This window comes from Hemiscyllium ocellatum, chromosome 6 (genome assembly GCF_020745735.1).
Source record: "Hemiscyllium ocellatum isolate sHemOce1 chromosome 6, sHemOce1.pat.X.cur, whole genome shotgun sequence".
In the NCBI taxonomy this organism is placed as follows: Eukaryota; Metazoa; Chordata; class Chondrichthyes; order Orectolobiformes; family Hemiscylliidae; genus Hemiscyllium; species Hemiscyllium ocellatum.
In genome coordinates, this window is record NC_083406.1 from 99326884 (window position 1) to 99353629 (window position 26746).

The 26746-nt window shown below is 39.3% G+C and overlaps 1 protein-coding gene across 6 annotated transcripts in view; it reads right to left on the bottom strand.

Annotated features, from left to right (window-relative positions):
• Positions 1-26746, bottom strand: part of LOC132816506 (F-box-like/WD repeat-containing protein TBL1X) — a 424554-nt gene that overhangs the window by 286271 nt on the left and 111537 nt on the right. For 4 of the 6 annotated variants that reach the window (XM_060826181.1, XM_060826180.1, XM_060826179.1 and 1 more), the window contains exon 2: positions 5259-5362. The exons of 1 other annotated variant lie outside the window; for it this stretch is intronic. The gene's annotated coding sequence lies outside the window, so the exon portion shown is untranslated. Of the gene's footprint in view, positions 1-5258; positions 5363-11435; positions 11455-26746 lie in introns of those variants that run through there. One more of the 6 variants, XM_060826182.1, reaches the window with a different exon arrangement.

Genomic DNA, 26746 nt, shown 5'->3' on the forward strand with positions numbered 1-26746 from the left:
TTAAAACCTGGAGTGTGTGCGCTTCATTCTTGGAAACATAGGTTCTGGATGACATTCACTTCCAGCATAAACTTGTCCTCAGCGCACTGTGACACCTAGTGCCGGGGATGGATCGCGTAACAGCCAACAGGAGTTCGCACTTTTAAAAACAAAAAATTGCTCCCCAGTTCATCAACCTCGTTACAGTCAAACTGCATTGATGAAATGCGCATTATAGGAGAACAATCTGTATCTGAAAAAGATATTTTCTCTTCAAGGGGAATTCAGAATGAAGGGGCCAGCATTTAAAAATAAGAATTGCCCATTTAATACATAGATGAGTTTTTTTTTCCCCTCAGAGGGCTCCAAGTATTTGGATATCCCATTCTAGAAGGCAAACAGTCTTTGAATTGAATATTTTAAGGCAGAGATAGAAAACTTTTTTTTTGATAAGCAAGGGGGTGAAAGATTAATGGGAGTAGTCTGAAACGTTAAGTCTTCAGATCAACATGATCGCAGTGCATGATGGAACAGGCTGGTAGTCAAGTGCAGCCTTCTCCTGTCCTAATTCATACATTTTCAGTTCTGATTTAGAATGGTTCATGCAAATAATCTGACAACTAAATGGAATTCTTATTGAATTAAGTCTTGCAAATACATGTTAAGCTAAGCCCCTCCAACTTAGCACTATGCTAAATACTGTAATGCTATTTGCCATTCAGGTTAAAAATGTCAAAATAAAAGGCCTTTGATCTAAATGATTTCCACCCTATAGCCAAACTCATCATACATTCTTATAGTTTTGTACATCAGATATGAAATAAAGTTTCAGCAATACAGAAAAGCAAATTTAAATTAACATATTGGATCACATTGATTGAGGGGATTAAGTGAACTTTATATTATTAAATAATCAAAACTTTTACACCCTCTCTTCCTGATTTTATTCATTTCCTTATGGCTTCCAACTAGACTATTATTCTAGATGCAATGCATATTCATTGTCTGCACACAGGAAAGAAAGATCAAGAAGTACTCCTGAAAAATGAGCAATCAGTTCTTCCATAGCACATTCCGAACTGGCAACTGTTACTGCCTGGAACAAGAGCAATAGGCACGGAAGCAAAATCACCAACAAATTCCCTCCCAAAATTATCACACCAGCCCAACTCAGAAACATATTCTTGTTCTTTCATCATCGTTGGTTCGTATTAGCAGAGACTTCTACCTGGCAGGTCTGTGGTCATACTTCTACTACACAGGCTATACAAGTACAAGTGTACAGTTCATCACCACTTTCTCCAAAACAATTAGGAATGGGCAATAAGTTCTGCCTTTACCAGTGACAAACGAATTAAAGAATAGATAAATATAATTTTCTCCATAATTAACAACAATAGCCTGGCAAGTACCATTAAAACGTTCTTCTCAAATTCTTTCATATTTTGTTTTATTATCTCCATCAGGCAAATGCATATATTTATTAATTTATTAAAAAATCTGCGTAAGTAGCCATTTCAGCTTTTTTCCCAGTCATGCATTATGTCCACATAATTTATTAGGCAAGGCATTAGAACAGTTTAAGTGTGGATTTGTACTTGTTTTCCTAGATTCAAGTGTATATTGATACATAAAAACCACGATAGGAAATTGTGTTAGTAGAACATTAACTTGACTTTAAATTATACAGGAGAATATGTTTATCTACATTTTTGGTTTCTATTAGTTTAAATTGTCTTGTCCTTTTTCCAAAATTTCTGTATGAAACATTTGAATTGGGAAAACCAGAGAACAAATGAAAAAAAAGTGCCAAAGTCATTCATCGTTAGTATATATTAGATTTCTGCAGCTCCATTTACTTTGATTATAATTATGGTAATTAAGGTAATGTACAGTTTGCTATTCCTTCTGCCGCGACAGTAAAGAGCAAATATCACATAGCGCACCAAATCTGATTGGTTACTGAGTACAAATACAAAATTTAATTTTTTTACCATATTTAGTCTTATGGCATTTGATTCATAATCAATTCAATTTTAAAATGAATATAACCTGTTTATATTATTATAGGACGATACTCCTTCCTCCAATATATTAATCTGTGTTGTACATTGTAAAATTGCTTCTGCAGTATGACAATAATTTGCAACTGGTTTTTCCAATTATGCCAACTATAATGGATGAATATAAAATAGATTAAAAGGCAGTAAGTATGCAAATACATTATTTCAGAAAATTCAAGCAGATCATAATTTCTCAAGTCTGAAGTAGTTTGCACCACAATAGGTAACTGTCAAAAATAAACATGTGAGATAACTGCATGGCCTATACCACTCAAAAATTCCAGTCTTGCTATCTGATGCTGACCTAAAGAAAAGGCAAAAGTAATAAGAACAGCTTGAACTCAATAATGCTCGTCATAAAATAAACGTCACATGGAAGTGAATTCAAAGCTGTTGATTTATGTTGGAATTCAGCCAACAGCCTTTCAAAGCTTTGTGGATTAGAGTGGTGCTGGAAAAGCACAGCAGTTCAGGCAGCACCTGAAGAGTAGGAAAATCGATGTTTCGATGTTTTGGGCAAAAGCCCTTCATCAGGAATAGCTTTGGTCTTTTGGTTCAGTGACAACATCTGAACACATGAAATTACTACCTTATAACAATTAATCTCATGAAACTATAGAAATGCTTTCAATGTAAGAGAAACTTTTTTTTTAACCTTAATTTAAGTTCTTAAAAGTTCCAACTTTGGTGCTAATGACTAATCAGGTATGGGCTTGTGGCAGTACGACTGGAATCCTTGTCATTGCTACATCCTCCTTCCTGACATAAACTGAAGTTCAGTGCCAGAGGCACCTTGCTAAGGTGGCCCGTCTCTAACAGTTCATTCTCATTAGCAGGCTATTGAACTGTGAAGAATGTTATTTAGCCTATTTTCTTAATCAACCTGTTCAAAAGGTATTATTACACATCTCTGGAGCAGGTGGAAATTCAACTATGGTCTCTTGATTCAGGGATAAAGACACTACCACTGCACCACAAGCGTTTCTTGTGAAGAATGTTATGCGCATGCATTAAACTGCTCACATCTGACACATGCAGAGTAGGAGTCCGAGGTAAGCTAAACTGACAGTACATCTGAATGATGATAAGCAAAATAAGACTACAGTACACAGATCTAGTTAATGAGTTAGCATCAGAACAGGCATGATAGACAAAATGGCCTTTTACTAGTTTATAATTTCTATTTGTTCTATTTTCTATTTCTGAAGCTAGCATCCATGATTTGGAGATGCCGGTGTTGGACTGGGGTGTATCACCTGATGAAGAAGCATCGCTCCGAAAGCTAGTGTGCTTCCAATTAAACCTGTTGGACTATAACCTGGTGTTGTGGGATTTTTAACTTTCAAGTTAGCATCGCGAGCCTGAGTGAATTCAGGTAACTGCACACCGATCTACCCACTAAGTGGTTCAGTCCCATATCAAACTTATGAATGACTTATCAGTATTCCTCTACCTGACATCTTTAAGTTCAAGGCAGGGCATCTGAACCTGCTGTGACTGTGCCACATTTTCCTGAATGTAAACTAATTAGAAATACTAAGTAATCTTACAGCAGGATCCTAACCACACACTGGTAGATAGCAGGTTTCAATGATGTTGCAGTGCAACCACCTGCAGTACCAGAAGATGGAGGACCCCCTGTTAAAAAGTGAAGTAGTATTTCTAAAAATGTTTGTTTTATGCTTTGAAGAGAACCAATCTCCAAGAGTCATAGGCCCTCCAGGAAGAGGTTAGGCACCTCACAAAAAACAGACGTGCACACTGGTAACCCCTATCCCACAGTATAGACTGCTGTCCTATGATTTACAATTACCTATCTCCTACTGACAGCAATACTTGAGGCAAATGGGAAGTCAGCTGATCTCTTCCATCCCTCCACCATGGAAATTTGCAGCTTTGCTTAGAGTGGGGATACAGCGAGGGGCTCTTTTGCCCCATCTCTTTGTCTTATGTTGTTCAGATCCATTTCTGTTTATATCATTAAAGTAAATCTAACTCCAAAAATAAAACTCAATTTTAAATTCTGTACATCAACCAACATTAAAAATATTTATCAGAAATCAATACCTTACAATGTTTAAACCTCATGATTTATGCACCAAACATTTAAAGATGAATACACCTTCTGACGTCTTTTCACTCTGCAACAGTTTTGTCTACGCTCGGCTAGTGTAAAATTTATTGACTTCAAACCACAGAGAAGAATAATTCAAGAGAAATCCATCAGATCAACATAACCTTAGTAGCAAAAACACACACACACTTAACTAGCCAGTTAGTGATGCAAGACTCTGGTTCCAGGATAATAAGCTCGCAATTTTGCCTTCAGCTTTAACATATTTTAAGAATGAAATCATGTAAATGAATAAATAAACAGCAGGAACAGCGAATCCTTAGGACTAAAATCAGCAGTTTATTCCAGTAAAAAAGACATATTGACAAAAGAAAATGGATTTGAAAACTGAAAACAAGGAATTGGGAGATTTTACTTAATTCAGCAAATAGCATGATACAATGGCCATTTCAAGCATCAGACATTTTGTGTAAATTATATAACCATAGGTCAAGTGATTTATAAAATCAATCTACATTTATTCAAAATCTATTGGTAAGGGTTTCTGGTTTTAGGCAAATACCCAAGGCCCGGCAATCATGTTTCTATACAGCACAGATTTGTGCAGAAAAGTATTTTATAATGGTAAATGTGACAAAGCAGTTAGAAATGACACACAATTTTTAATATTGTGAACTGTAAAGTAACCCTTACTAGTCTTTATTGTAGTCGACAGTATTAAGAATAACAGCAGGTAGAAAAAAACTTTAATACATATATAAATGCAAATTGCTGTTGTACTGATTAATCAAATATTGAAAATTAGGCTAGGACAACACTGAAGAGTACTTGTGAAAATACAATGTGCTTCCCAAATATGATAACTGAATTAAGGAAAACACTCAGGGACAGAGTGGTGAAAATATAGAACTAGATCTTAAATCAATGTGCTTGGAGAAGCAACTGAAGATGGAGAAGGCCTGTTCTCAAGGAAAAGAGTTTGACCGATCAAGATTGAAATATATTAAATAAATTTTCAGAATCATTTAAATGGTATAGTTGACCAACCACAACGCAACAGTAATATTCTCACTGCAAGCTCCACTCTATTCATTAGAATATTAGATTAAAAGAATCTTCAAACTAAATGCGAATAATCTCACCCAGTGACTCATCCACATATCCTGATCCCATCAATGATCAAGGCTACCTGAGCAATTCTCAACGGTTTCTTGGATTACTGCAGCCAATGTCAGAGTATCGAGTCCTAAGGAAATTAATAAAAAGATTTAGGATCCAATGGGGTACAAAATTATACCCTCACATCCCCAACTCAGGTCTGAAGAAAGCACAGAATGAAGCAATAAAATATATCTGTATTATGATATTGCATATTATTCAATCTTGAACATATCAATAGAAATGAGAATAGCTCCAACATAAGTCCTTGCTTTGGTTTTGCTCTGCACGTGTCAAAATACATATTCGGCCAGCAATATATTTCTCAGTGAATATATTTTAAACTTTGGATGGCCTCTTGCGCATTTCCTGGAGCACTTGTTTCCTGGAATATGTAGAGGACAAAGCGGATATTTTTAGTTTAGAGAAATTAGCTGAATTACAACATGAAGATGAAAAACTAAAGCAGTTGTATCAAAAACCATATATACAAGAATCTGAGTGTATTCCAGAATGTTACTATGTTAAAAATGTCCCGATTAGAAAATGGAAATGATCACAAATTTAGGGGGATGAGAAATGGGCAGAAGTTCATCAAGTTGTATTACTGGTGTGTTACATTAAGAAAGTGTGGCAGGTGGCACATGAATTACCAGGCGCAGGTATTTGGGAGTCAGGAAAACTCAAGCCTAATTACAAAAACATTTTTATTGGCAATGACTGCATAAGAATTTGGTTGAATTTTGCTGGACATGTTATACACGTCAGATAATTGGAAAACCTAAGCAGTGATAAAATCCGCACCCTTGACAGCCAATCCTGCATTTGAGGAAACATTTACAAGAACTATTGATTGTGTAGAACCCTTACCTAAAATGAAAAGTGGAATGAGTATTTGTTGACCATAAAGCATGTTTCTACTAAATTTCCAGAGGCCATTCCATTATGCAATATCATGGCTAAAAGAATTATAGAGTTACTGAATACAGATACAGACTATCTGCAGAGATACAGTCAGATCAAGGGTCAAATTTTATACTAAGGTTATTCAAGGACATTATGGGTAGCTGAGGAATAAAACAATTCAAATCCACTGCGTACCATCCAGGATTGCAGAGAGCATTAGAACAAAAGAGAGCAGGATCAGGCCCTCCAAACCCGTGCTGATCATCATGCCCTAACAAAACTAAAATAATCTTCTGCCCTTATTCGGTCTGTATCCCTCTATTCCCTTCCTATTAATGTAATCACACAGATGCCTCTTAAGTGTTGCCAATATGTCTGCTTCCACCACCGCTTCTCACAATGCATTCCAGGCTCCAATCATACCCTGTTTTAAAAACCTCCCTCACACCTCTCCCTTAAACATTCCCCTTCTCATCTTGAACCTGTCCGCCCCAGTAACTGAAACTTTTCCTGGCAAAAAGCCTCTGATTATCCACCCTATTTATGCCTCTCATAATTTTGTAGTCCAGACAATATCTTAGTGAACCTTCTCTGCATTCTCTCTGAGCCTGACAAGTCCTTCTGGCAGTGTGGTGACCAAAATGGCACACAATACTCCAAATGCGGCCTAACATGGGTTTTATATATAGTGGCATCAAACTTTAAAGACCATATTGACGGCTTTATAGTCAAGACTATCCAGAGCATTGAGATAAAGGAATTCTATTTGTACCTTTTGCAATTAAGGATGTATCTAACAAATCAATTAAATTCAGTCCATTGAATTAGTTTTTGATAATGAGATGAGAGGACCACTGAAATTAATTAAGGAAAAAATTAATGAGTCAGAGATCTGAGACCATACATTTGGACTGTGTGTCAAATTTAGGTAAAGATTAAATAGAGTGGGTGAGTTGGCAAGACAGCATTTGAAAGTTGCACAGCATGTGAAGAAGCAGGGACCAGTCAAGAAATCAACAATTTGTAATTTTGCTAGTAGAGATAACATTTCAAAGACAAATCAATAAAGTCATCGAGACTACCCAATTGTGCAGTATACATCAACAACCTGGTGATTTTTAGTGACATATGGAAGGAACATTTGGAGCATCTTTCGGAATTGTTCTATTGACTTCGGGAGATGGGCTTGATGATAAACCTGGCTAAGAGTGAATTTGCAAAAGCCCAAGTCACTTTGCTGGGAATTGCTATTGGATATGAACAAATGGCCCCATGTATTACTCCCGGAGGTAGGTAAAGCTTTAAAGGCAAGGTTTAGTGGGCCTTATCAAATCAAAAGGAAATTGAGAGAAATGAACTATTTAATAAGAATGGCAAATAGAAAGAAATCTCGCAGTGTGTATCATGTGAATATGCTGAAAAGGTTTTTTCGATCAGGAAGGAAAGCAAAAGAAGAATGTGGTACTGGCTACAATACAGTCAAGAACCAAGTTCAAATGATTCTGAATTGGACATTCCTCAACTTAAATTGAACAATAAGGAAGTCCTCAGAAATTGGGGGAAATTATTGAGATATCTTCCAGAAGAAAATGAATATGACGGCAGGAGTTATTATAATCACATGAGGAGTTACGTGGGAATAAGCTGGGAAGTACTAATCTGATCACATATGATATAGACATAGGAAATGCTGTTCCAATTAAGCAACATCCTTATTGATTTAACCCTCTAAAGTTGGCACAGTTTCAAAAAGAGATTGAATGCATGCTCAAAGACAATGTATTGGAAGTGCATTGCAAATGAAGCCCACTCATAGTAATGGTGCCAAAACCAAATGGTACTCAACGATTCTGCGTGGACTATAGCAAAATCTGATTCACATCCTATTTCACATTTGGAAGACTGTATTGAGAAGGTGCGACAAACAACTTATATTTCAAAGTTCGAGATGGGCTTGATGATAAACCTGGCTAAGAGTTAATTTGTAAAAGCCCAAGTCACATTCCTGGGAAATGTTACTGGACATGGCCAGGCAGCCCCACGTGAAAACAAAGGTTATTGAGAAATTTCCCATACCATTGATGAAGAGGGAAGTACTACAAGTGCTGGGAGTGAATGATTTTTATTGGAAGTTCGTACTAAATTTTAGCAGTATGTTTGCTCCACTGACTGACTTGCTGAAGAAGTGGAGAAAATTTCCACGGATGGAAGAATGCTAGAAGGCATTTGACAGCCTAAAAGCTGTGTTAATCATTGCCCTAGTGTTAGCCACATCTAATTAAGCAAAGCCATTCATGGTGGCTATCGATGAGAGTGATGTGTGTCGGTACTTGGAAGATGCTGAGAAGATGGAAAGACTGGGAATTTTCAGGACTGAAGAAGGGTAACACCTGAAACATTGACCTCTCCACCTCCTGATGCTGCCTGGCTTGCTGTGTTCTCCCTGCCCTCTGCGTGTCTAAAGTTCCTGAAGAAGGGTTCATGTCTGAAACGTCGATTCTTCTGCCCCTTGGATGCTGCCTGACCTGCTTCACTTTTCCAGCAACACATTTTCAGCTCTGATCTCCAGTATCTGCAGTCCTCACTTTCTCCAAGGAGATTTTAACCTACGCGAATCCTCTTGCAAAAATGCCTTCCTTGAAGAAGCTCTCTTCCTCCCTCTACAAGGATTTCAGTGAGTCCCTCTCTCACTGCACACCCAAGGTCATCTCCTCTGCCATTCCTGAAGAAGGGCTCATGCCCGAAACATCGATTCTCCTGCTCCCGGATGCTGCCTGACCTGCTGTGGTTTTCCAGCAACACATTTTCACCTCTGCCTGTCTACCTTGGTTTCCAGCATCTCCAGTTGTAGACAATTGTATGTACTGATTATAATAGCTTAAAGTTTTTGAAAAATTTTAAGGATAAAAACACTGTTTAGGTGAAGGTTATTATTGCAGCCATTCAATTTGAAAATTATGCAACAGGAGAGAACATAATTGCCAACCTACTGTTGAGACTTTGATGAAGGAAGACAGGCATTTGGTAGTTGGGAGAAACAGAATGAAAATTCACTGTAGTAGTGAATATTTGCATACTTATAATCAATGTAATGTATATGTATTGTAGTGTACTAACAGAGTAAGGCTGAAGATTTTTAAAAATGAAGCCATCTTTGTATATTGATAGTTCATTTTTTAAAAGGAGGCAGGTGTGATGATATTATGGCTTTGAGTGGTGTATTTTATCATTTCTTTTAACGATGAAAGGTTGAGACAGAGATGTTGAACAGTCTACTCCAAAGGCAATAGGGTGAACAGCTTGCGAGGCTTTGAGTATTTTATTTTAATTTGGAACTATAGAAGCAGCCTGAATGGGTAGAGTCAAGATCCTACATAACTAGGGTTTTTAGTTTTAGCTTCCAGCAGTTCCTGGAGTCTTAAACCTGGATGCGGAAGCTCTTGTTCCTCTCTGTTACAGCTAAAAGCTGAGTTCCCTTCCTGCTACTAGAAATGCATGAGAGACAATCTATTTTACTGAGTTTGCCTATGCTAAGGGGTGTTTATATAGGATGCTACTATATTGGAGTAGTTAATTAGTAGCTAATATATACATATATTATTTTGTTAAGCATTTCAATAGAGTTACAGTTAAGCCAACTCTTTGAGGGAGTTTGTTCGAGACATTAACAGCCCTCATCACAACATGTTCTCCCACCTATTGTTTGACATCATCAGCATATTTGGATACATTACGTTTTGCCTCCTCTACCAAGTCATTAATATGAGCAGAGGTCAAGAGGGTGAAGGCTGCAAGTTCCAAGAAGTGACTGTCCTGGGCTTCCCACATAGATGCAACATCAAGGAGGTACAACAATGCCTCTTCTTCCTCAGGTGGTTCAGGAAATTTGACACGTCCATAAGGAGCCTCACCAACATTTACAGATACACCATTAAAAGCATACTGTCTGCGTGTATAACAGCCTGATATAGCAATTGCTCTGCCCAGGACAGTAAGAAACTACAGAACGCTGTGTACGCAGCCCAGCCAGTCACGGAAGCCAACGTTCCATCCACGGACTCCACTGACATAACTTGATGCTGCAGAAAGACTAGAATCATCAAAAATCAATCGTACCCCAGTACAATCTCTTTCATCAGGCAGAAGATACAAGCTTGAACACACACCAGCATCAGGAACAGTTTTGTCCTGGCCGTTATTAGACTGATGAATGACCCTCTAACTTCAAATAATGCTGATCTTGTTCATGTTGACCTTGCCTAGCACATATCTTGCACGGTGTAACCTGTCTGCCTCTAAGATCTTTTCCCCACTCCATGATCTGTATGTCCTTATCTAAAATGATCTGCTTGTACTGCTCGTAAACAAAGCTTTTCACTATACTTAAGTACACGTGACAATAAAAAAAACAATGATATAGAATAACCTCGATAATGGATAACGTTTTTACGGGACCTTGAGATCTTGTTTGGGTAATCTTAAATTCAGATAATTGATGTTTGGATAACTGAAGAAGTTCTGTAATAATAAAATAGATAGTAAACAATTAATGGCTCAGGACGGATTCTTGTGACACTGTGCTAGATATATCTTTTCAATCTGAAAATGACACATTAATCCTGACACTTTATCTTCTGTGTGTTGTTAGCCGTGCTCACAGGGATTATTACCTCCAACAAGAGCTCCAATCTTGTGCAATAACCTTTTGTGTGGGACCTTATCAGATACCTTCTGAAAAATATAAATACACTATCTGCTAGGTTCCTCTTTATCAACTCTGTCTGTCACATCCTCAAAGAGATCTAGAAAATTTGTCAAACATGATTCCTTTTCACAAAGCCATTTTGACTCTGTTCGATTGCTTTTCCAAACACACTATTTCTTCCTTCATAATGGACTCTCGTGTTTTTTTGCCCCCAATAGATGTTAAGCTAACTGACCTATAGTTTCCAGTTCCCCTTCTTGAATAGTGGTATCACATTTAGCAGTTCTCCAATATACTGGAACCCTGCCAAAATTCAGTGAGTTCTGGAACATTGCAAGCAATGTCTCCATCATCTCAGTCGCCACTTCCTTTAAAATCCTTAGTTGGGGGGGGATCTAAGATGACGGCGATCTGAGAAGATCACACTGCAGAGCTTTGTATTGCAGCAGGAGCAGGACGGTCCTTTAACCCACCCAACTCAGGCCATCAGGATCTCTTGGGGCATTGGAAAGATTGTGGAGCCCCAAGAAACATTTAAAAATTGACTTACCTGTATTTTCAGCTGTCCAGAAATGTCTAAAAAGGGAGGAGCAGCATCTGAGGCTGGGCCTGCAGCTCAGCCTCGGAGGCGATTACTCTCCAGGACCTGGTGAACCAGCTCTCAATCTCGCGAGATGTTGGGGAAAGAGATTGAAGAGAAGCTGGCTCCAGTCTCTCTCATGCTGCAGAAGCATGAGCAGCAGCTGGGAGACTTGGAGAAGAGGGTCACAGTGGTGGAAGCTGATGCCAGTTTATTCAAGGAAGAGATCCAAGCCTTGAAGATGCAGGTTCGTAATTTGCGTGGCCAAGTGGATGATCTTGAAAACAGGGGCAGGAGAAAAAACATTCGGATCATCGGTCTGCCAGAGAGTATGGAAGGTGAGCGGCCTGCGGAATTAGTTGAAGATTGGCTTCCAAAATTCCTTGACTTGGAGACTGGCATGAGAGGATTGAAGATAGAGAGGGCTCACTGGGTCGCAGCACAGAGGTCGGGTCTGGGTCAACACCCTCGTCCTTTCCTGGCGTAGTTCCATCATTACCGGGATAAGGAGAGAGTCATGGAGGCTCCCAGACTCCAGGGGAAGGATCCAAAGGCCCTAATTTACGAGGGGCCCAAGATCATATTTTTTCAGGACTTTTCAGCAGCGGTGATCCAGAAACGAAAATCGTATGATGGTGTCAAGAGAAGATTGAAGAAGCTTGGGATTCAGTACTCCTTGAGATATCCGGCAGTGCTTCGGATCACCCTAGATGGATCCATGCCTTCTCCGATGTGTCAAAGAGATGCAAGAGACTTTGTGGACAAACTAACCTAATTTAAACAATTGTAGTATGTATAAATATTGTTGCTTGGGTGTGCGTTTATCATTCTGTAAAAGAAATGGAGGAAATCCGGTTGGAGCTTTGTTTTTCCCCTTTTTTTCCCTCTATTGATAATAATTTGGTTCAAATTATATCTGGCGGTGGTTAAGATGGACATTTTAAATTTCTAAGTTAGGACATACCAAAGGATGGGTGAGGTATTTATTCCCCTTTTTTTAATAAAAGAATGTTTTTTCATTCATATTGATATTCTATGGGGTATTTATTCTTTTTAGCTTGTGCTTGCGATGCGACTCTAGCTGGGAGAAGTGAAGGTAGCTGAGATGGTTAGATACCTATTTATGGGCAGTTCGGGACGGGTAGTTGCCCCCTCCAGGCAGGGGGTGAGTTCCCCTACTCAGCTCTATTGGCGCTTTATATGTTGGTTTGTTTTCTGGCTTTTGTTATTTCTTATTTTTAATAATTTTGTAGGTGTGTTAAATGTAGTGGTTTTAGTTTATGTAATTTTTATATTTGGTGGACCATGCGACACTAAGGCTCAGCAATTTGTGGTTTGGGTTCTTCCTGTCTGGAATTTAAATGTAATTGCAAAAGATTATGGCTAATGATTTGATTAAATGGTGTACCTGGAATATCATGGGAAGTCACTCACCAATTAAGAGGAAGAAGGTACTCTTGAGTCTTACAAAGGAGCAGGTGGATATTGCTTTGTTACAAGAGACACATTTGGATGACAAGGAGCATCTGAAATTACAGCAGAATGTCTTTGACCGAGTTTATTTTTCATCATTTAATACAAGTAGGGGAGTGGCTATATTGGTAAGGGAAAATCGCTCATTTAAATTGTTGGAATGTGTTAAAGACACATACAGGAGGTTTGTAATTCTTAAAGCCTTGATAAATGGGGAAGAATATGGCATTTTAAATGTTTATTGTCCCCAGCTCATCCTCTTAAATTCTTGGTGGATGCTTTTTCGAAACTGATAAATCTCAAGTCTCAGCACATCATTATAGGGGGAGATTTTAACTGCCTCATGGACCCCACAGTGGACAGGTTGCCTAAAGGTCCCTCTATACCCTCTGCACAAACTAAACAGTTATTTGGTTTGTGTGGGGAATTAGGATTGGCAGACGTCTGGAGTCTCCACCCTACAGGTAGGGATTTCACGTTTTTCTCCAATCCACACAGATGTCACACGGGAATTGATTTTTTTCTGACCCCTGCGGTAACCCTGGATCTGGTAGCATCCTGTATAATATTGCCATCTCTGATCATGCTCCAGTGAACCTCATGGTTAAAATTAAGGATGTTACAGTGGGTTCAAGGTACTGGCGAATGGACCCCTTTATTCTCATGGACAGCAAGTTTGTGGAGTATTTCTCTGGGAATTTCAGGCATTCCTAGACATCAACATAGGCTCAGTTGATAGCTCATCTGTTTTCAGGGTAACTGCCAAAGCTTATGCCAGAGGGTTAGTTATTGCATATTCCACAAGTAGGAAGCAGCAGAAGGGTGAGCAGCAACGTCTCCTTGAAGCACGGTTGAAGGCAGCCAAGAAGGCCTATTTTGACAGACCCTCGTTGGTCAAACTACAGAGGATTACGGCACTGCAGTCTGCACTAAATTCCGTGCTCACGCAGACGGCAAAGAAGGAGCTGGCTTTTACAAAGCAAAGGTTATATGAGCATGGTGACAAGCCAGGCAAATACTTAGCATACATTGTCAGAAAGAGAAGTGCCCCACAAACCATTACAGCAATTAGGGAAGGGTCTGGGAACCTAACATGTGATTCTAAAAAGATTAATGTGGCGTTCCAGAGATTCTACTCTAAGTTATATCAGTCTGAGAATTGTGAGAGGGGCAGACCAAAATGGAATCCTTTTTGAGATCTGAAGCTCCCGGGTGTGACTCCCGAACAACAATCCTTTCTCAATGCCCCATTATCAGAGCAAGAAGTGCAGGAAGCTGTGAGGCAGCTTCAGAGTGGAAAGGCGCCCAATCCTGATGGACTTCCCAGTGAATTATACAAGGAATATATTAGCATACTGCTGGCTCGATGCTGATTATGTTTAATGATCCATACAGTCATGTTTGTCTCCCACCATCTCTGAGAGAGGCCAATATTTCACTTATCCTTAAATAAGGGAAGGATCCGGAAGACTGTGCTTCATACAGGCCCATCTCACTCTTAAATGGGGACTTTAAGATTCCTCTTTAAGGCTCTTGCATTAAGGCTGGAGACTGTGTTACCCTCTATTATTAAAGAGGATCAGACAGGCTTCATAAAGGATCGCAGATCCTCCAATAATGTTAGGAGGCTGCTTAACGTAATTCAAGCATGCCAACAGCAGTCAATACAGGGATTGGTGATTTCTTTAGATGCAGAGAAGGCATTTCACCGAGTTGAGTGGTCGTACCTTTTCTATACTCTAGACCAGTTTGGTCTGGGCGAAGTTTTCATAAGATGGGTAAAGGTTCTCTACAATGTACCTCTCACTGCGGTCATTACCAACAGGGTACGATCAAGCAATTTTAATGTTTCTAGGGGCAGCCGGCAGCCCTTTCACCCCGTTACATTTTACGTTGGTGATTGAACCATTGGCAGAGGCCATTCATGGGGATCTCAATATATCAGCTCCAGAAGTGGGGTCAAAATTACATAAGATCTCGCTGTATGCATTTGATGTTCTAATTTTCTTGACAAATCCAGCAGCCTCAGTGCCTTGCCTGATACAATACATTCTCGTATTTGGCGCTTTTTCAGGTATAAGATTCATTTTGCTTAATCAGAGGCTATGCCTATGGGTGGTCTTACGAAAGAGTTGGCTCTTGAGAGTGACTATAGATTCCCATTTAGGTGGTCACAGGGGGGTTTCGTGCATTTGGGCATATTCATTACTCCAGTTCCGGATTGGCTGTTCAAAGCCAATTTTACTCAATTATTTGAAAAAAATTAAACAAGATCTCCAAAGATGGGAGGCACTTCCAGTCTCATGGTTGGGTCGGATAGCACTTATTAAGATGAATATTCTCCCTCGTTTGCTATACCCTATACGGATGCTCCCCCTGATTTTCAATAAACGAACACTCAGGAGACTGAATGATTGGCTAATTTAATGAGGGGCCGTTTACAGTGCCAGATAAAGGAGCTGAACCAAACTGCAGTTGCCTCACAGATTGAGGGGAGTAGACCATCCAGACATTAAAAATTACCAATTAAGCTCACTTATGACCTACATAAGTGATTGGGTTTGTGGGGACCCTCTTTCAATTTGGCTAGATATCGAAATCTCCCAGGTCTTTTTGGAGGTGGAGGAAATGTCAGTGGATGATTTGGTTTATGCGAAGGTTGGTAGGGTGGAAGGTGAGCACCAGGGGCGTTCTGTCCTTGTTACGGTTGGAGGTGTGGGGTTTGAGGGCGGAGGTGCGGGATGTGGACGAGACGCGTTGGAGGGCATCTTTAACCACGTGGGAAGGGAAATTGCGGTCCCTAAAGAAGGAGGCCATCTGGCGTGTTCTGTGATGGAACTGGTCCTCCTGGGAGCAGATACGGTGGAGACGGAGGAATTGGGAATACGGGATGGCATTTTTGCAAGAGATAGGATGGGAAGAGGTGTAATCCAGGTAGCTGTGGGAGTCGGTGGGTTTGTAAAAAATGTCAGTGTCAAGTCGGTCATTAATGGAGATGGAGAGGTCCAGGAAGGGGAGGGAGGTGTCAGAAATGGTCCAGGTAAATTTAAGGTCAGGGTGGAATGTTTTGGTGAAGTTGATGAATTGCTCAACCTCCTCGCGGGAGCACGCGGTGGCGCCAGTGCAGTCATCAATGTAGTGGAGGAAGAAGTGGGGAGTGGTGCTGGTGTAATTACAGAAGATCAACTGTTCTACGTAGCCAAAGAGACAGGCATAGCTGGGGCCCAGATGTGTGCCCATGGCTACCCCTTTGGTCTGGAGGAAGTGGGAGGATTCAAAGGAGAAATTGTTAAGGGTGAGGGCCAGTTCGGCCAAACGAATGAGTGTGTCAGTGGAAGGGTACTGTTGGGGACGTCTGGAGAGGAAAAAATGGAGGGCTTGGAGGCCCTGGTCATGGCAGATGGAGGTGTAGAGGGATTGGATATCCATGGTGAAGATGAGGCGTTGGGGGCCGGGGAAACAGAAGTCTTGGAGGAGGTGGAGGGCGTGGGTGGTGTCTCAAACGTATGTGGGGAGTTCCTGGACAAGGGGGGATAGACAGTGTCGAGGTAGGTAGAGATGAGTTCAGTGAGGCAGGAGCATGCTGAGACAATGGGTCGGCCAGGGTGGTCAGGCTTGTGGATCTTGGGAAGGAGGTAGAACCGGGCAGTGCGGGGTTCCCGGACTATGAGGTTGGAAGCTGTGAGTGGGAGATCTCCTGAGGTGATGAGGTTCTGTATGGTCTGGGAGATGATGGTTTGGTGATGGGGGGTGGGATCATGGTAGAGGGGGCAGTAGGAAGAAGTGTCCTTGAGTTGCCGTTTGGCTTCAGCGGTGTAGCGGTCAGTGCGCCAGACTACCACTGCGCCCCCTTTATCCGCTGGCTTGATGGTGAGGTTGGGCTTGGAGCAGAGGGATTGGAGGGCTGCGCGTTGAGGGTGAGAGGTTGGTGTGGGGAGGGGGGTAAACAGGTTGAGGCGGTTAATGTCCCGGTGGCAGTTGGAAATGAAGAGGTCGAGGGCGGGTAATAGGCCAGTGCGAGGTGTCCAGGTGAATGCAGTGTGTTGGAGGTGGGCAAAGGGGTCCTCGGAAGGTGGGCGGGAATCCTGATTGCAAAAGTTACCTCGGAGGCGGAGGCGATGGAAGAATTGTTTGACGTCACGGCATGTATTAAATTCATTGATGCGTGGACAGAGGGGGATGAAGGTGAGTCCTTTGCTGAGGACTGATTGTTCATCCCCAGTGAGGGGGAGGTCTGGAGGGATAGTGAAAACTCGGCAGGGCTGGGAGCTGGGATCTGGTGAGGGTGTGGAGCTGGGAGTGGGGTCGGACCCAGTAACTGGAATGGGTGTGATGGGGGTGGAGTCATGAGCAGGGGTAGTGTTCCCCTCGGGGTTCTGGGGGGTGAGGATAGTGACAGTGGGGTCTGTGGGGGGCGTGTCAGCAGAATGCAGGTGAGTGGCGCCAGTGGGGACAGAAGTGGTGGTGATCACGGCAGTAGGGGTGGCGGAAGTCATTGAGCGAGTGGCATCAGCGATGATGTGAGGGGTGGATGTGACGTCACGTGTGATGCATGAGGAATTGTGAGGGGCGGAAGTGGTTGTGGGAGTGGCCATGATGAGGGCAGAAGTGACATCATCAATCAGCGTGGGGGTGGTAGCTGCATCAGCCGCATGGCTAATGGCGTCTGATTCGTTTCCGAGGCCAGGGGAATCTTCTGGAATGTTTGAGGAGCACTGGTTATGGAGGTGGGTAGATAAAAGTTTGTTGTACTTCCAGTTTTTGATGTTTGAGATGGAATTGAAATACTGTTTTTGAGAGTATGAATTCTCCTGAGGATGTAGTACAGAGTGGGTCCTTTGCAATTCTGAAAGAGTTAAGGCAGGGCTGACTGTAGAGAGGTTAGGTGCCGGCGCATTGCTGCGAGCGTGGAGTGGAGGATCTTGAAGGAGAACACTCTCTCTGTCAGTACTCTATATCACCAATTGGGGGGTGCCACCTCAGATGAGTCTGATGGGCTCTCAAAGATGTGGGAAAGAGAGCTGGGTGTTGAAATTTCTTCAGAGGCACAGGAGGATATTTGGGAGAATGCAAGGAAGATATCAATTTGCAATAGGACATATGCTTTACAGTTGAAGATTCTCCATAGGGTCCACTTAGCCCCAGACTGTCTGTCAAAATTTAAACGAGGGGTATCTTCAGCATGTCCCAAGTGCAAGGTCTGTACGGGTACTCTTACCCATTGTCTTTGGTCTTGTGACAGGCTTCAAACATATTGGAGTGTTGTGGTGGGTGCAATGGAGAGGATTTTAGGTGTAGGGGTGGAGAAGGACCCTATTTCGCTCCTTTTGGGCCTACCCATTGTATTTCCTGCAGACTCGCAAAAGGCAAAACTTTTCAATATTCTTACATTCTGGGCACGGAAGAATATCTTGCTAGGTTGGATATCAGAAAACTCCCCAGAGCCTGTCGGGTTGGCGGAAGATTGTTATGGAGCATATTCCCCTGGATTTTCTCACAAATATGGTACACCACAAAACTGAGAATTTTTACAAGACATGGCAACCCTTTTTGAAATACCTGGACACAGACTTATCTGCCACACTAACAAGGGCTTTTATATAGTCGTAACAATTGTGTTTCATGAGTCCAATATTCAGGGAGGACGAACTGTGAATGTATGAGTATTTTGTTTGGCTGGGCTGAGTTATTACTATTTATTTGTTTGTTGTTAGGTATTTATTCAGTTAGTTAAATAACTAGTTTAGGTTTTTTTTTAATTTTATACTTCTCTATATATGTTTATACATTCGTATAAGAGGGTGTGTTGGGGATTTTTTTTATTATTTGGGTTTACTTTTGTACTATTTTTGTACTATTTTGAATTGCATTGTTTTGTTGTAATATTTAAAAATCTATTCTTTCTTAATAAAAATATATTACATTAAAATCCTTAGTTGCAGGGCATCAGGACCTAGAGACATGTCTGCTGTTAGTCCCATTAGTTTGTCAAAAACTTTGTCCCATGTGATAGAGACTTTCTTCCCAAGATCTTTCTCCTGCTAGCACCTTGTTTACCTGTTATCTTTGGGATATTTATAGTATCCTCCACTATGAAGACAGAAGCAATATATTGGCTTACATTATCTGCCCTTTCCTGTTCCGTTATCCGCTCCCGAATCGCATCTCCCATGGATTCCATACTAACATTAGCTACATTTTTTTAATATAACCATAAAAGTAACTGCTGTTTGTTTTTATATTTTTTGTTAATTTACCTTCATAATAATTTTTTCCCTCTTTTGTCGTCTGCTGCTAATTCCTACCACTAGTTTCCACAACTTTGTATGCCTTAGATTTTGATTGGATATTTCCCTTGACCCCCTTTGTTAACCATGAATAATTCATCCATGTCACCAACTCCATCTTTCTGGTCGGAATAAATTTTTGTTGAACATTATGAAATAGTTACTTAAAATGTTTGCCACTGCTATTTCACTAACTTTCCCCTTAGGTTATTTTCCCAACCTGCTTTGGACATCTGTTTCTTCCTACCTCAATAATTGCCCTTATTTAGATTGAGAACACTGGTTTGAGAACACAACTGCTTTCCTTCTGAATTCATTCAAACTGAATTTAAAATTCTACGGTGCTTTGATCGCGACCCCATAGAGGATCCAGAAGTATGAGATCTCTTATTAATCCTACCTCATTTACATTTTACCAGATCTAAAACAGCCTCTTCCTAGATAGATTCTACAGCATACATTCTGATAAGCAATTCCTAGAAACGATCTTCCATGTCCTCTTTCTTCCCCATCTGATTTGTCAAGTCATAACAGAGATTTAAAAAATCACAAATGTAATGCCCTTCCTACATGACTGTTATTCCCCCAATTTGTACTTGATCCTATTGTGAGGCAACTTCAGGGGCCTGTAGACGACTTCCACCTGTGACTTCTTTTCCTTGCCATTCCTTATTTCAAACTAATTCCATATCAGGATCTATTGTATCTACATCATGACTCACTACCACCAAGACACTGCCTTTTACTACTAAAGCTATCTACCTCCTTTTCATTTTGCCTATTCTTTGAATAGCCTTGAAAATGGATTTGCCAGGCATAATTACTGCGCCTTCATAACATCTATCAAGTCACATTAATTTTTAACTATTTGTGCCATTTACCGATCTATCTTGTTACAAATGCATGCATACAGCTAAAGAACTTTAAGCTTTGACTTTTTACCATTGTGACTGCCTGTTTTTAAATATCTGCTATACTCTTATGCTGCATATATTTTCTACCACTTTGTCACTTTTAGAGTATCATTCGTTTCTTCACAACCCTGCAGCTGTGCGCTCTCATTTCTTTTTGATTCTTTAACTTTGCTTCATTTGAATCCTTCCCTCTTCCCACTAACTAGTTTAAAGCCCTAGCTATAACCCTAGTTATAAGATTTACCAGGATGCTCACATAAAGGTTTACACTTCCTATGAAATTAAAATGAATATTGATTACACCAAACAAATGTCACTGACACCACGTTATGCTGAGATGTTGCAACTTATTAACATACAAACTGCTGAATGATATTTATTTGTATACTATTTCAAAGTGAGTCTAGTTCACTTATTTTAAATCGACATTTTTCACAAGTAAAACATCAGATGTAGAACCATCACACATATTAAATTTTCATATTAAAATTAAAATAGTTATTAGCCATAATGCATCAGATATTTTTAAAAGCCAAATATTTGCAGAAATAAACAAAATTATTTTATTTGAATAGATCATAGTTTGTGGAGAGTTCTAGAAGTAAACTGATAAGAAATAGTCCATCTGTCTATCTTTCCTGGGTTGATACCTACATCACAAAATCAGCAATGCAAACTTTGATTGCCTTTTAATCAGGGTCTGATTATTAAGAGACATCAACGAAAATGAGTTTTCCAAAATGGTCAAATTAATTACTCAATAAAGGCACTCTTATAAATGTGGTTAAAAGGTAAACACTACACTTTCATTTGGAAAGCGCTTCCGTAAATTCAAATATTTCAATACACAGTGAATTATTTTTGGAGCGTAACAACTCATGCTGGCAGATGTATCATCATCATGCCTGCATCAGCAATGCTCTACAAACAGAAAAAAGATGAATGGTTAGTTAATTTGTTACTAGCTGAGGCTGGGAGGTTGGTTGGAATATTTAAAATGGAATAAACTCATCCAGAGTGCTACATCCAGTGGTACATCATTTCATTTTGTATCTTGTTCAAGCATTCCAATGACTCAGTAAATAAATACAATATCTACTGTAGCACCAAATACATGGAGCAGAAAACTTTGATCCTGATCAAATGTGAAATTCACTGGTTTTGGGTGGCGTAATTTGTAGATAATACTGTCCCTTCAGTATCTCTGGGGTAGTGATAAAGTAAATCACCCAGAATATGTGCTCCCCTTCACCATTATCATTCAGAGATCTTTGTGTGGAGAAAAATCGTATCTGCAATGAAATAGGATTATGCTTGACTATGGTGTACTCATTGATTCAACAGACCATCAACACTCTCCATCCAGGGTCACATTCCCAGTCAGTAGGCTAACAAGAAACTGACACAAATTTAAACTTAAATTTAAGTCAATTCAACAATTCAAAAATAAAAATGTCTGTCAACATATAATGATATTGATGCAGACCATGGAAAAATTCTTAGGATTGTACTTTCCAGGTTCTGACTAGTGGTGGCTTTTGTAGTGTTTGTGTCTTCACAACAGTGGATACTCCTTCAAAGATCCAGAATTGTCTAGAAAGCTTGTGAAAGGCTTAGCATTACTTACACATCTTCCTATACAAATGGCATTGGAATTACTATTGATCACAACAGTAAAATTTCCACCTTCCCTGTTCAGTTTCAAGATTAAAATTAAATGTTTGTCTACTAGTACACATCCTAATCCAATTCAATGACACACTAATGACAGAGTAGGTGGAGGACTAAATGTATTAGTGAATGCATTTCAGTGGTTGTACATTCTAACACAAGTAGGTAGTTTCTCAGGTACTTTCCACAAATCATCTCAACAAAAGTTTTTATCAAACACAGAATGCACTTTATTGTTCTATGTATAAGTTTCTGTCATGTTCTTAGGTTGGGCACAAATTAACACTTCCTGGTTTTGCTGTTCGGATAATTCACAGTGAACCTTAAAAAGTATTTTGTAGAAAAGTAATCTGAATAATTGTACAATAGAGATGATTTGGGAAATAATGTCTTGTTTCACTATTCTCCTCACTTTGTTCATTTACTTCTTGCCTGTATAAAGGTTTTATTAAAAAAGTGCCTTTTCAGTTGTCCATATCTCAACTACATTAGTCAACTGCATTATATATCATTATATGTTACTATTGTGTCAAGAAATATCCACAAAACTTATGTTGAACAAACTATTCGATATCAACCTAGTACAGGAACCCTGAATATTTGTCCCACATTAACCAGTACGTCATACACAAGGTCGAGTATGATTGCACTCTCTCTATTCCAGTTGAAATCAATAATTGGATGAGATTAAAAATAGAGCTTGGAGTGCCAGTGGGTTCAGAGAACCACTGTATAAAGTTGGAAATATTGTTAGGGAAGCATGAAAAAATTAACATACAAGACAAATTAATTTAGTAAACTTATTCAGAGTGCATTTGAGTGTCTTGTGGTCAATTTCACAGTTCTTTGCTCCACTACACTCTATAAACAATTGCATATCATAAAAACCAACACCAGTTGCAAGCTGAATTATTTACAAGACAAGTAATGCTGAAGATTTACTGGCAAAAAGATTTTCCTCGCACGTTTCCATATTTTTCAGTCTTTTAGGACACCTACGAGAAAGCCAAGTTTCAATGCTATGTCCCCAAGATTTCTTACCACGAAGTAGAATTACTTTATTGTAAATGAATCATTGCACTGAGTCAGTACATGATTATAATTTGTTCAATTTAAAAAATACTCAACAAATTAAGCCTTAAAAAATTGCCTCTGGTCAAATAATTATTCATGGGGAGTTGTGAATGCATTTGGCTTTTGTTGTGCGAGCCAGAATACACGGAATATAAGTTAGAAGATATTTACAATACAGTACTATTCCTATATGAAGCTTTATTTTGTTTCGATACACGTCATTTATAGAGTTCAACTTTGCACAAAAATGATATCTGTCTACAAGCCACTAATAAGTTTGAAGAACAAACAAGAATGTTTTCACAAAGGTCAATTTAAATAGACTCTATTTCAGGATCTGATGCCACTTGTGACCATAGTGACACAGAGATGTCAACTTCAGGATTGTATCAATGTCAGAAAAGATAATCTTAGTACAAAGATTGCAGTGGTTGTTACTGAAAGTTGTCCTCTAACACGGAGTGTTTAACGCATGGGTATTACTTAAAACGAGAGCAGTTGTCACTCAAATTTTGCAAACTTGATGCATAAGCCTTTTACTATCAGACATCATTAAAATTGATGTCCTATAATTCTCCAGTTGATTTTTAAAAAAAAATAGGAAAGCATTTCTACTCAAAAACCAAAGGCTGAATTTTGAACAAATATGTTGTGTCCATGCATTAGTTTCAATGGCATAATTTCAGTTTCAAAATTCGAGCAATAATTCGACTATCTCCTTTTCTTTTAAAGTGAGACCTATTAGTATTCACTACTGTAAACTATTAATCAGAAACATTTATATATTGCAAAGGTGGATGAGCAACATACACATCAATTTTAAAACCTGTCTTGCTATAACATGGAAAATAATGCACAAGGCAAGGAAGGGCCTTTTGGCCAACCAAACCCACTTCTGACAGGTTAATTCTTGAGGAAGTTTTGAAAACATTATCTTACTCTCCAAAGTAACTGGATAAAATTCCGTGATGGCTATTTAACCACTCATAACTATTGATTTCTTTTGCACAGATGACAGTTCTTTATCGATAGTAAAACATTTATTGCAGTCAATGGTGTATTCAGTTGTCTTTTTTGGTGACTCTTCGATCCTTAACTTTCAATCCCAGGCTAAATTAGGTATTTATCCAGCTCTTTTAAGTGCACAATAACTACTTAATCTGACAAAGGAAAATAATTTCTTCTTTAATATCCAGAGTTTTAAGTTTTTACAAATTGTTGAATTTCTGTGTTAAAAATCTCAACGATCATGATTGGAGAAGAGCTACAAATGTAATTTCATAACATGTGACACAAGTTAGACATTAGACATATGTCCACACTCTTTGTGATACAAATTATTTATTTTTGATATAAATAGCAAAGGTGAACTAAGTGACTGAAACTGCATGCTCAAGTAAATATAAGTTCTAAATTGCAACAGCAAAGAAAAACAATTTTCATTTATAAACATAAACATTTAAATTTACATTTTTAAAGCATCCTAATGTGGTAGAACTACCAAGATACTAGTATACACAAAGGAATGTACAATTCAAGTCTACACTGGCAGCATAACTAGTTACCATTAAGCTATCGCATTTAAGAATAACAATTCAAAATCTGAAATTTCCAGCAGTAAAAAAAAGTTTACAAAAGTGTAGAAGCATTTGTAAAGAGAAACAATTAGAATTTTGGTTCTATTAAACACTTATTTTTGGATGATCGCTTAACAGTGTTTAAGTTATTGTTTAAACAAATTCAGAGAAGTAGAGGAGAGGCACGGATACAAATCTGAGATGCAGATTAAGTTAGAATCATAGAATAGAATCACAGAATCCCCACAGTATATGAAGAGACTATTCCGCCCATTGGGTTTCCACCGAGCCTCCCAGCAACCCACCCACACTGCACCCCACCCCACCACACACACATACACAGCATTCTTGAAATTGTAAACTTCACATTTACCATGGACAATCCATTGAACTTGTTCATACCTGGACACTACTGAGCAACTTAGCATGTCCAAATCGCCTAATCTGTTAGACACCATATTTTATAATTTATGCAATTCCATACAAAATTGAAGTGTATACAGTATCACATTACACAGGCACACTGTTGCAGCCAGCCAACTATCCGTTGCTTTAGCTTTTGACCAAGATTCCATCCAGTGAAGTGTGTGAAGTTTAATAATAAATGCTTGATTTAGGCCCTGTAGACCCTATGGCAACTAAAAGATTATTCTATACATAGCAAGGCACCACATGTCAATTTTCAAGTGACTTTATTAATTCAGCAGTATTATTTTGTGGTTTAAATATTGTATTTAATTTGTTGATTGCATGCATTGTTGATGATAGGAAGTATAGCTCTCATCACCAGCTGCTTTCTTGTGACCTTTTGCTTACTAATTTAAGACCCACACATCTTCCTGCTATAATTTAACAGGAAACAGCTATTTCACAAATATGCTGTAAACAGAAATGCAAATGAACAAGCTGTTGTGGTTAGAAGTACAGCAGAGAAGTCTTGAAGTACACAATAGGAGCACAGCCCATCCCCCTATGGAGCCTTTCCTCCCTTCCCCCACCATCTGTTTAGAGATACCGATATTATTCAAAAAATGTTCAAGTCCAACTCATTTGAGATACAATAGATAAGGAGTAAAGTTCTCATTCTAAAATAAATATATGTTGCACAGTGTTTCTCTAATACTAAAGGTTTACAAACACGCCCAAATGATATCTGAAATGTGTCTGTGCTATCAGTGGAAAGGCAACTGAAAATGTAAACACAGCATCAAATGAAATACTGTCCAGATAGAAGAACGAGTGGCAAAGTACTCCATGATTGATAAAGTTAAACAAGATCTAGAGATTTTAGAGAGTTCATCCCTCAATATCTCTAAAAATTGCATAGCAAAACTAAGAAAGCAAACAAAATACCAAACTATATAGAGGAAGCCAGGGAAAGCAGTAAGGCGGACTCCTGTTCAAGTTGTACAGTACTGGGATAGACAACACCTTGAACAGTGACCAGTTCTGGTCTCTGTGACCAAAGATAGAGAAAGAAGATCTCTCAGCTGATTTTAAGAGATATGTAATACCAAAATATCATGGGTGGCACGGTGGCACAGTGGTTAGCAGTGCTGCCTCACAGCGCCTGAGACCCGGGTTCAATTCCCGACTCAGGCGATTGACTGTGTGGAGTTTGCACGTTCTCCCCGTGTCTGCGTGGGTTTCCTCCGGGTGCTCCGGTTTCCTCCCACAGTCCAAAGATGTGCGGGTCAGGTGAATTGGCCATGCTAAATTGCCCGTAGTGTTAGGTAAAGGGTAAATGTATGGGTGGGTTGCGCTTCGGCGGGTCGGTGTGGACTTGTTGGGCTGAAGGGCCTGTTTCCACACTGTAAGTAATCTAATCTAATTAAGAGTACCACCAATAAATTTAGTTCAAACTGATAAAAAGTAAATGTAGGATTTATGAGGAGCAGATTACAATGAAACTAATTACATGAAAAGGATTTACAACCCAGAATCATTTAGAGAATGGCTGGGTGTCATTTTGAACCTTTGGGTCTTCTGCATATTGAACTGCCTTTATCGTTCATATCTGTTTTGTGAACTTTCAAAGGTTTGCTTTGGTATTACTAAATTAGTTGCAACCCATCAGTGATTTGAATCTGTCAATGATTTTAACTTGCACATTTTTTGCTGTGTTCTCATAAAAAGGGATTTCTCTTTCCATTTCGTTTCTCTTCAGTTTTCTTCCAACCTCATCTTGCATTATTACAAAGAGCTAAGAAAGGTATTATGTCTTTAAGATGGCATTGACATTATGGCACCTAACTCTCTCGCATAAATGATCTTCGTCTTATTCT